Below are 11,347 nucleotides of genomic sequence, written 5' to 3' on the forward strand. Positions count from 1 at the left end.
CTTTGCAGTCGATTGTCGCTTTGTCTACGACAGAAGCAGAATACATGGCAGCAGCGGAGGCGGTAAAGGAAGCTATCTGGTTGAAAAGTTTAGTAGCGGAATTGAGTTTGGTTCAGCTGGAATCAACTCTTAGATGTGATAGTCAGAGTGCTATTCATCTAATGAAAAATCAGAGATTTCATGAGCGCACTAAACACATTGATGTCAGATTTCATTTTATTCGAGATGTTATTGATGAGGGAACTATCAAGGTCGTGAAGGTTATCACAGACGATAATGCTGCAGACATGTTGACCAAGATAGTCCCGCTCGCTAAGTTTGCACACTGCAAGGACTTGGCGGGGGTGTGCATCAACTGATGCAACTCCGAAGAGAACAGTTGCTAGGTGGAGGTGGTATGTTCAACAATGGTTTGATTCTTCTTGTTTCTTACAACGGGGTTGCCCAGTAAGCTTAGAAGTTTTGGCCAGAGTTGTTCACACGCTCGAAACGCAAACCAAGGTGGAGATTGAAAATGTTGGTTTATGTTTAGTTAACAATGGCATGCTGAAAATGTTGGTTTATGTTTAGTCAACAATGGCATGCCAATTGGAAGAGTTGGTGGAAAGAGTTGGTGTGGATGCTAGGAGGAAGCTTCCTCCTTTGATGTCACCCATGACATCAAGAGGAGGTAGTTTGATGTCAGCAATGACATCAAGAGGAGGTCTTTACCTCTATAAATAGATGCACTCCTTCACTTGTAGAAATCATCCCAAAATAATACAATACATTGTAGTGAGTAGAGAGTTAAGAGAGAAATTCTCTTAAGTGTAATTGGGAAATCTCCCCTTCCTTTGTTAATATTAAAAGGACAATTGTTCTCTGGTGGACGTAGGATTATTTTGATCCGAACCACGTTAAATCTTGTGTTCTTTCTTTTACGTTTCCGCTAACAATTGGTATCAGAGCGACAGGATCCTTTAACGATCCAAGGAGGAAGAACAAGCAAATATGAGTTCCATGAAGTTTCCACAGGACCCCATAGTGCTAGTAAGGTCACATCCTACGCTCTTCGGCTTTTTTTTCTTTTAAATGCTCAATTGAAAAGTGCCTCCTTTACTGTGTCGGACATCTCCCATTTTACTCTGAAATACACAATCTTCCACCACAAGCGAGTTGCGACCTAACAATGTAGCAGAAGGTAGTATATATCTTTACCCGAACATTTGTTTGTAAATAAAGCACAAGATAAAGTGTGTAATTCTCCTTTTTTCCCTCAAAATCTCAAATGTCAGGAACCATTTTTGGTGCCTTGGGAATTCAAATTGATTTTCGTGGAAAACATGACTCCTCCGTAACCAAGAGCTTGTGATAATATGACTATTGAGAAAAATTCATTTCTCCCCACCCTCTCCCATCATGAGTCTTGGTTAGCATGCCATGTATTTTGCTTGTAAAGTATTTAAATTAGGCCTTGGAATTTAGCGACTTCTTAATTCTGAAGATATTTTCTCAAGTCGACTCCTTGTTGTGTCCTACGGATCGGTTTTACTGTTGTCTAGTTGTGGCTTGACACATTGTAAATGCTCGGGAATCTGAGTCTCTAGTGCGCTCTCCCACCAATTGTGATTCCAGAAGTGGATTCTGATTCCATGTCTTACCCTGAGAATGATGTTGCCACTGCCACTAAAATCTATTGATGATCTACTGATCTTTCCATATATTCCTCTAAAGACCATACCCAAGTGATAAATTTTTTTTGCTACACCTGATAAAAAATTTTCTCTCTCTACTTTCTTAAGCTCTCAGGCACACTCCCCGAGGAGCCTGAGAACAAGGTTTTCTGAGATTACACAAACACCATTAGCACGCCAGCTAAATTCCGACCAACCCTCTGAAAATAGCTCCGGCAAATTACCCTTCACGCGCCCCCACGCGCAGATCGTCTCCGGCGAGACAAATGCCACGCGCCGGCGCGTGAGCAAGATCCTGACCTCTTTTCAAAAATTTCTTTTTGGACAGCATGCTCACTGGGTATTTCCGACCAAACCCATACAATCCTTTCTGAATTCCGACAACATTTATTTTTCCGGTGGCGGGAATCTTTCTGTCCAGATTTCTGGTTCCCGTTTCCTTTTCTCTTTCAAACTTTCTAGCTCACTGCGAAAACTTTCCTCTAAATTTCAAAAACTGAGCAGCTGGATAGTAGAATATGGGAGACAACAGGATATATTTCAACGCAGGATTCAAATCTTTCGACATCACCAGATGGAACTCCAACAAAGACACATGGTTTGAATGGGTTGAGAGAAGTCGCAACATGATGAGAAGATCATCCATGGGCAGAAAGGCAATGGAATGGATCTGCTTTGCACTTAAAGAAGCATCTACAGATCAAAACAATCTAGTGAAGAGATGGAAGTACAAGGAGCAAATGATAGAACATTTCTGTACTAGGAAATTTAACGCTCATGAAAGATATATGAGTATTCTGTCACTGAAGGGAGAAGGGAGGTCTGTAATAATAATCCCCGAGTTAACTTTGAATTCCGGCTGGAAAGACATAGCAGCTAAGATAGAAAGATTCATTTATCAGAACACCAGGCTGAATTCCATAGTACCATCCTGAAACACTGTGGAAAATCTTCCTTATGCCCAAGCAGTTAAGGAGAGTAAATGGCAATCCAATACCCTTCGAGAGGCGAGGGTCAACACGAGCAATGGGGAAATCTCTGTTTTGGAACCTACCGGAGGAGAGGATACAGGTCTCCTAAAAAGATGCATTATCGGGTTTTTTGGGAAAGAAATCAATGAGAGACCCACTTTAGCAGACATAAGGCGATGGGCTAGTGCTTCATGAAACAAAGCATATGGAGTAAACATATACGAAATGACAGGCAACATGTTTTTTTTTGAATTTCCAAACAGATTCATGGCGGAGCAGATTGTGCAAGGGGAATGGAGATGGAAAAAGTTAAAGCTTCATCTGGAATGGTGGAATCATACTGCTGGATGCATTCCAAACTCACAAATTGAGGAAACATGCTGGATTAGAGCCATGGAATTCCTTTACATCTATGGTCACAAAAGATCTTCAAAGAAATAGGAGATCTATGTGGGGGATGGTTAGCTACAGAAGAAGAAACTGATCTCAAAAATCATCTTAAGTGGGCAAGAATCAAAATTGCTGGTGATGGCAGAAAGACTCCCAATGAGGTTGGGATTGAAAGAGACGGTACCAAATTTTTCATCCCAATCTGGGCTGAAAGAAAGACACGGTATGAACTAAGCACTGATAAAGGAAAGGAAAGTGGGCAACTTACACAAGGTTCAACTTCGATGAATCAGAGCAGTAAAGTGTCAAAAATCGAGCTGAAATCCTATGACCCCGATTTGGCTGCACAAGTCATTTTTAATGACCTCTCGTGTGAGTTTTCTGTTGATACTGGGCTGAAGCCTTATATCGAGGAATGGGAGGACCTTCTTACTTGGGGGCAAAAGAGTCCTCTCCAGGGGAGCCAACCCCCAATGTAAATCATGAAAGTATGCAAAAGGCAACACTTATCAGTTGCAGTCAGCCAGAAGGTGGAGTAGAGTTAGCAAGATTGGAACATAAGGCAGGGGAGCAAAGTATAAACACAAAGATGGGGAATGATCGTGTGGGAAGTGCTTTGGATCATCTGAAGCAATCTAGCTCTATCCAAGAGTGGGAAATCGAGGAGGTGAACCCTATAGCAGTTCAGCAACACAATCCATTATTGGATAAAGACATGGATGCAACAATATGGGTCCATCAAAATATGATCAAATTGGGGAAAATGTTTGGAGTAGATTTTCAAGGCCATGAAGAAGAAGCACTGAAGTTGTTAATGCAAATTGACAGCTGCAGACAGGTAAGAAGGGTGGAGACAGAGTTGGAGGTGAAGAAACAAAAATTCAAAGGATCGCTGGAATTAAAAGGGTTAACTTCTTTTGATGTCAAATTCAAGAGTGACGGGAAAAGGAGTAGGGGAAGAGATCTATCAATCATTTCAATATGAAGATCAAAGTAATTTCCTGGAATGTAAGGGGATTAAACGATAAGAAGAAAAGGGAGATCATAAAAAGTCAAGTGCAGAATTGGAGGGCAGACATTATATGCATGCAAGAGACAAAAGTCGAGGGGGATATCGAGGAAATAGTCAGCAAATATGGGGTGGTAGATGGGTGAGGTATGCAAGTTTAGAAGCTAGCGGCACGAGAGGGGGGATTTTGTTGTTATGGGATTGCAGAGTATGGAAAGGGGAGGTGTTACAGACTGGTGCATACACTTTGACGTGCAAGTTTGACGCTCTTTTACAGAATTTTCAATGTCACATAACAGGAGTGTACGCTCCAAATTGTAGAATAGAAAGGAAAAAAGTGTGGAGAGAAATTGGTGCAGTGAGGGGATTGATGGAAGGTCCTTGGGCGGTTTGTGGCGATTTTAACGTTACAAGGTACCCTTCTGAAAAACGGGAATGTTCAAGGAGGTCCAGAGCGATGGTGGAGTTCTCGGATTTTATAGAAGATATGGAGTTGATAGATCTTCGACTTGAAGGAGGAAATTATACTTGGTTCAAAGGGGACAATCATACAGCGGCTTCAAGAATTGATAGATTTCTTATTTCAGAAACATCAAGCAAACTATCCAACAAAGGTTGATTTCGGACCATTCACCTGTGGCTCTATACTGTGGTGCGTGGGAACAAGCTAAATCATACTTTAAGTTTGAAAATTGGTGGCTGAACGTGGAAGGTTTTGATGACAGAATTAGAGAGTGGTGGGGATCTTTTGAATTCTCAGGAAGACCTGATTACATTTTAGCTTGCAAGTTAAAAGCTCTCAAGGGCAAGCTAAAAGGATGGAGCAGAAGTTACGAAGGCAATTTGGGACTGCAAAAATCAAAATTGCTAAGTAAACTAGCAGATTTTGAGACAACACAACAACTAAGAGCGTTGACAGAGGAGGAATCAGTGAGGAAAACAGCTACTCTAATGGAGATTGAGGAGCAACTCAAGAATGAAGAAATTGCATGGAGACAAAAATCAAGAGCTCTGTGGCTCAAAGAAGGGGATAGGAATACAATTTTTCCATCGGACTGCAAATGCACACAAGAGAAACAACAACATTGACCAAATAATGATTCGACATGAAGTAATCGAGGATCCAAAAAGAATAGAGAATGAGATCATTGAATTCTACAAGGAGCTATACACAGAACCTGAACAGTGGAGACCAACAGTCAATTTCGAAAATAGTTCAAGCATTTCTGAATCAGAAAGGGAGTCTTTACAGAGGAACTTTGAGGAACAAGAAGTGCTGAGCAGTCTGAAGATGTGCGCAAGTGACAAGGCTCCAGGTCCAGATGGATACACAATGGGTTTTTTCAGAAAGTGTTGGGACATTTTGAAGGAAGATATCATGGCGGCCTTTAACAACTTCCATTCACAGGAGATGTTTGAGAAAAGCTTCAATGCAACATATATAGCTTTGATTCCAAAAAAGACAGGTGCGATAGAATTGAGAGACTTCAGACCGATCAGTTTGATAGGGAGCTTCTACAAATTGCTCTCAAAAGTCTTAACTGAAAGACTTAAGAGGGTGGTTGGGAAAATTGTCGATGCTCAACAAATGGCGTTCATCAAAGGAAGTCAAATAATTGATGCAGTGTTGATTGCTAATGAAGTTGTGGACTCAAGAATAAAAAGGAAAGAACCTGGGATCTTATGCAAATTGGACATCGAGAAGGCCTATGATCATGTGAACTGGAGCTTCCTACTAAGAATGTTAGAACAAATGGGTTTTGGGTAAAAATGGATTAGATGGATGAAATTTTGCATATCTACTGTGAAATTCTCCATTCTTATAAATGGATGTCCTAAAGGGTATTTTCAGTCACACAGAGGTCTCAGACAAGGTGATCCTTTATCTCCCTTTCTATTCATCATTGCCATGGAAGGTTTGAACAACATGATCAAAACGGCTAAAGTCAGTGGATGGGTTAAAGGCTTTGAGGTAAACAGGAGTGGGGCTAACAATCTAGAGATCACACATCTCCAATATGCTGATGATACTCTAGTCTTCTGTGATGCTGAAAAAGACCAACTTAGATTCTTAAGGATCATTTTGGTTTTATTTGAGGGAGTATCAGGATTACACATTAACTGGAGAAAAAGCAATATTTTTCCCATTAATGAAGTTAACAACATGGGGCAACTGACACAGATATTGGGAGGAGAAGTTGGGTTCCCACCAACTGTTTACCTTGGGATGCCTCTTGGTGCAAGATCCAAATCAAAAGAAATCTGGAATTCAGTCATAGAAAAGTGCGAGAAGAAGTTATCAAGATGGAAATCGCAATACCTATCATTGGGGGGTAGGCTAGTTCTAATCAACTCAGTATTAGACTCTCTACCTACTTACATGATGTCTTTGTTCCCAATTCCAGCAGGCATTCTACAGAGATTGGACAAACTTCGAAGATCATTCCTTTGGCAAGGCAATAAGGAGAAAAAGGTCTTCCATTTAGTCAAATGGAAGACACTAACAATGGATAAAAAACAAGGTGGATTGGGGATAAGGAATTTGAAGAACCAAAGCAAGGCTCTTAGAATTAAATGGTTATGGAAGTACTCTAAAGAACCCCAATCTTTATGGGGCAAAGTGATCAAAGCAAAGTATGGTGAAGAAAACAACTGGGTGTCAAAAAAAGTCAGTACATCATATGGAGTAAGTGTGTGGAAATCCATCAGAGAACTTTGGCCTATAATGGAGAATCACTCCTCCATAAGAGTGAACAACGGAAGGAACACATCATTTTGGAATGATAATTGGTTAGGAATTGGAAGCTTAAAGGAAAGATACCCAGATATGTTCGGTTTAGCACAAAACCAGCATAGGACAGTAGCTGATATGAGGAGTCGTCAAGGATGGGAAATAGCTATAAGAAGACAGCTGAATGACTGGGAGATAACAAGATTAGCTGACCTTTACAAAGAGCTGGAGGCATTTACAGGATTACAGGAAGGGTTGGATTCAATATGGTGGAAGAGGCACAACAGAGGGGTTTTCCGAGTGAAGGATGCATACAAGATTTTGAATCATAATAATCAACAGGTAGACACATGGCCTTGGAAACATATATGGAAAACAAAGATTCCATACAAGGTAGCTTGCTTCACATGGCTACTAGCGAAGGAGGCGGTCTTAACCCAGGATAATCTCATAAAAAGGGGAATTTCTCTGTGTTCAAGATGTTTTCTGTGTGGGGAAAATGCAGAAACTGTCAACCATTTGTTTCTTCATTGCAAGATTACAGACCAACTATGGAAAATCTTTATTAGTCTTAGGGGTATTTCATGGTCAATGCCATACAGGATTAAAGATGTCCTTTATAGCTGGGAAGAAGCTGGAGCTGAAGCAACTAGCAGAGATAGATGGAGGACTGTTCTGGCTTGTATTTGGTGGACAGTCTGGAGGGAAAGGAACACTAGATGTTTTGAAGACAGAAGCAATCCTGTGCAGAAGATCAAACTCAATTGTATTCTTCTTTTTTGTTTTTGGTGCAAACAGATGTACACAGAAGATACATTGACAATCATAGACATACTAGGATCTTGCTAGGTCCCAAATTAGAACATCTACAAATTCTCTCAATGTAAATTTGGTTTTCAGTGCAACCTATGTACTGATATTTATAATATTTACAATAGTTACCAATTCAAAAAAAAGACCATACTCAAGTGAAGTATGATATGTTTAGTTCTCCATCCTGCTTTCACAAGTCCATACTTACTCGTAAATCTCCATAATCATTTTGCTAATAGGGCCTCGTTGAAAACTCGGAGGTTCTTTACCTACGAACCCTCCCTCCTCACCCCCCCTCCCCAACGTCTTCCTAGCTAATTAAAGCTTATAGGGCCTCGTTGAAAACTCGGAGGTTCTTTACCTACGAACTCTCCCCCCCCCCAAACGTCCTCCTAGCTAATTAAAGCGAACTTCCTAGCCTCACTGCTTCATCTCAAGAAAATTCCATTGGAGGCTTCTCAACTTACCTGTGACAATGCTATATGCATGAAGCGATGACATGAATTGTGTGGGCATGCTCAATAATGTACTTTTCAGTTTTCATTAATGTTCCTTCCCCTTACGACAAGTATCTCTTCCACTATCTTACTAGCCCCTCTTAGCTCTTTCAATCATCGTGTCCCATGCTGATTGGTCATTGTAAAAGCACAAATAGTAAGGGGGGAGAGAGATAATAAGAACTATTAGCTTCCCCATGAATAAAAGTAAATAAGAGATTTTATGATAATTTGGCAGAAGAAAAGTGGGCAAGGACAAAATTGGAGGGAAAAGGGAAGTGTAAATGATTGATTAAGGATATAAACATTGGGTTTCGATATCATAGTTGAATCCTCTTCATAATCTATGTTAGTCCTTTTTACCCTTTTGCTTGCAAGCTAGTGTGGTGTAATGCAATGTAGAAAAAAGGGTGTTGGTGTAATTTCTTAAGCTTGGGGAAGTATATATAATGTTGCTTAACTTGAGAGGATTTACTTGTAATTTGCTCTGAATTTACTTCTCCATAAGTTGTCTTAGACTCTTAGTATTATGAAACATATCACTTAAAAAACTTGAAAGGTTAATTCCTCAGATTTCTCAGCGAACAACAAACTGAGGTCGTTCAACATTTTTAAAGTATCTAAAGTTCTGAGTGCTCATCTCCAGGGGTGTAACTGGCTTGCTTGCAAGCGAGTTCGATCATAAGTCTCATTTATTTAGAAGAAATGAAATTTGTTCTATAAAATTCTATTTCCCGGCCAGATGGAAAGAAGGACAACCATTGTTATTGTCTAAGACATGAATGATGCAACAGGTCCTGCATAGTATCATCATTTTGGGGTGTGAAACATGTCTCATTGGTTGTCCGTGCTTTCACCTAGTCACTAATTTTCGTTAACTAGAGTGAGTATAGCTCTAATTTAGTTAAACATAAATTCTAACGCATACATTATAAAAAACAGCGTTCGAAAATTTTGAAGGAGATTGCCATCTTTGAACACAAACTTCAATACTTGTCACCGTAATTTTTCACGACCAAAATAAAGGGAAGGAAAAGAAAAAGAAAGTGGGTGTTATCAATAAATCAAACTGTTTAAATAAATGCCAATTACAGCAAGCTGTGTGGTCCAATATGTTCAACTCTATAGGATATTAGGCAACTAGAAGTTTCAGTGTTATAACTGATTCATAGCAATGCAACCAACAAAATGTCCCAGATAGTAGTGGAGCTGATAATATTCTACTATCATGTCAGATGATTTTTGCATTGATGTCGTTAAAATCTGTGCTCTGTTGGTATTGCTGTGGTATTTGGTATTTGACCTGTATAGTTTGGAACTGTCAATTCAAGGACATGTAGGTCTTCCCTTGTTCATTTGCTTTACTTGCTGTTGATATTGTTTATGATCATATGAAGGTCTCCGCTACCAGATTCTGTGAGGTCTATTATTGAGGAGGGAATCAATCTGTACAAGCTTCACACAAACAAACATGGAAGGTCAGTGTTACATTCAGCTACTGTCAGCAAGTGCAGTTAACGAGTTCCTCCACACCATCCCCCTTTTTGCGCTTGAGTTGTAGTGTTCATGGTGAAAAGCACTATTACTTGCCATGCGACCTTGAGCTCTCTCTCTACTACATCCTCAGCTCACAAAATTGTTCTCAAAGTAATAGTTTATGTTGAAGTAATTATGAATTGAATTTGAGTTTTCCACTCCTTTCTCCAGAATGCTTTAGTAAAAGTAGGGTTATTATGTATGATAAGCTTTCATCCAACTTCTTCATATGGAGGCTTCGACTCTTAGGACTTTGTGATGATTGAATTGTATTATGATGCATAGAGGTCTCGATATATTATGTTAATACTTCTGGTTGGTAGAGAAGATTAGAAGAATATTACACCTAAAAACGGTGATTCTCCCAGCCAAATATTGGTCTGTCATCCTTAGTTTCCTCTTTCTTTGGGTTGGTAAAGCATTACTGGAAATCTGATATATTCGTTGATTTCCAGTTTCTTGACTCTAATCCTTAAATATCTTTGAGCATGATCTGGAGCTATGAAACTCCTTATTACTCGAGTCTTGAATATATAATTCTGCTTTTGTTGTATTGTTTTATAACTTTTTATTTCCGCATATATGGATGTATACACACACATGTATACACATATAATGTACTCCCTCCGGTTCACAATAAGTGACCAATTTGCTTTTAGCACGCCCATTAAGAAAATACTAAATTCTATACAAAAATACCTACTATGACTAAACTACCCCCTTTTTTTGAGATGGTAACATATTTGTATATATTAATCAACTCAGTACATAGGTTGTACTGAAACCATATTTACAAGAAGGCAAAAGAAAAGAAAAGTTCTGCTATGCAGTCCTAGCAAAGTTCTAGAATATCTAGGATTGACATAGTGTCCTCTGTGTAGCCCTGCTTACACCAAAAACAAAAAAGTAAAACACAGTTTAGTTTGATCTTCTGTATTGAGTTGCTACTGTCCTCGAAACAAAGCCTGGTTGTATTGAAGGTGAGAAGGTCGATTCTAAAAACGAATGGCCTCATGTCACATTATGGACAGGGGAAGGAGTTGTAGCCAAAGATGCCAATACACTACCGCAGTTACTTTCACAAGGGAAGGCTACTCGCATTGATATAAATCCACCAATCACTATAACTGGCACTCTCGAATTCTTTTGAGCTCTACTTGTAATTCCTTGTCTTGAGTCGATCTACACAATTTTGTAGGGTTGTGTGCTTTTGGCTGGAAGAAAGTTTTGCAGGATAGAATTAGATGTAGAGAAAATGTAAAATGTTTAGGGGATGTAGGTCTAGAGTCGCAGTATTTTTGAAACCTCAACTAGCAGTACTTGAATAAAAGAAACAATTTTCTACCGGGTACTATCATATATTAGTTGTCATTCCTGCTGTGTTTTGCATTGTTCCTAAAACTACTATGCTGCAATCTCAAATTGTTGTCGGCTATATGAATCAAGATGAACTGCTCTATTTAAGTTCGTCTTCAATCACAATAACAATAACAACAAATGCGATTCTGTCTTATAGCTATACGAGAAGTTGCATGTGATGGTTGTTTCTCTTTAAAAAAATTGTGGTGGTTTGAAATTGTACTTCTATATTCATTTGTTTTTGTGCTGCGGTACGGCAAGTACCAGAGTTCCCAGTAGTTGTAAGATCATCAACTTCCCCCAGTTACTCTTATAATCATAAACTACGAAGGTCCTCTAGTATAACACAAATAAACCTTTCCCAAAAA

At 39.4% G+C, this 11,347-nt stretch overlaps 1 pseudogene; it reads left to right on the forward strand.

Annotated features, from left to right (window-relative positions):
• The window catches only part of LOC104227306 (tRNA ligase 1-like), a 31,219-nt pseudogene extending 20,228 nt beyond the window's left edge, over positions 1 to 10,991 (forward strand).
• Positions 10,992 to 11,347: the final 356 nt, after the last annotated feature.

Source organism: Nicotiana sylvestris, chromosome 11, assembly GCF_000393655.2.
Source record: "Nicotiana sylvestris chromosome 11, ASM39365v2, whole genome shotgun sequence".
NCBI lineage: Eukaryota > Viridiplantae > Streptophyta > Magnoliopsida > Solanales > Solanaceae > Nicotiana > Nicotiana sylvestris.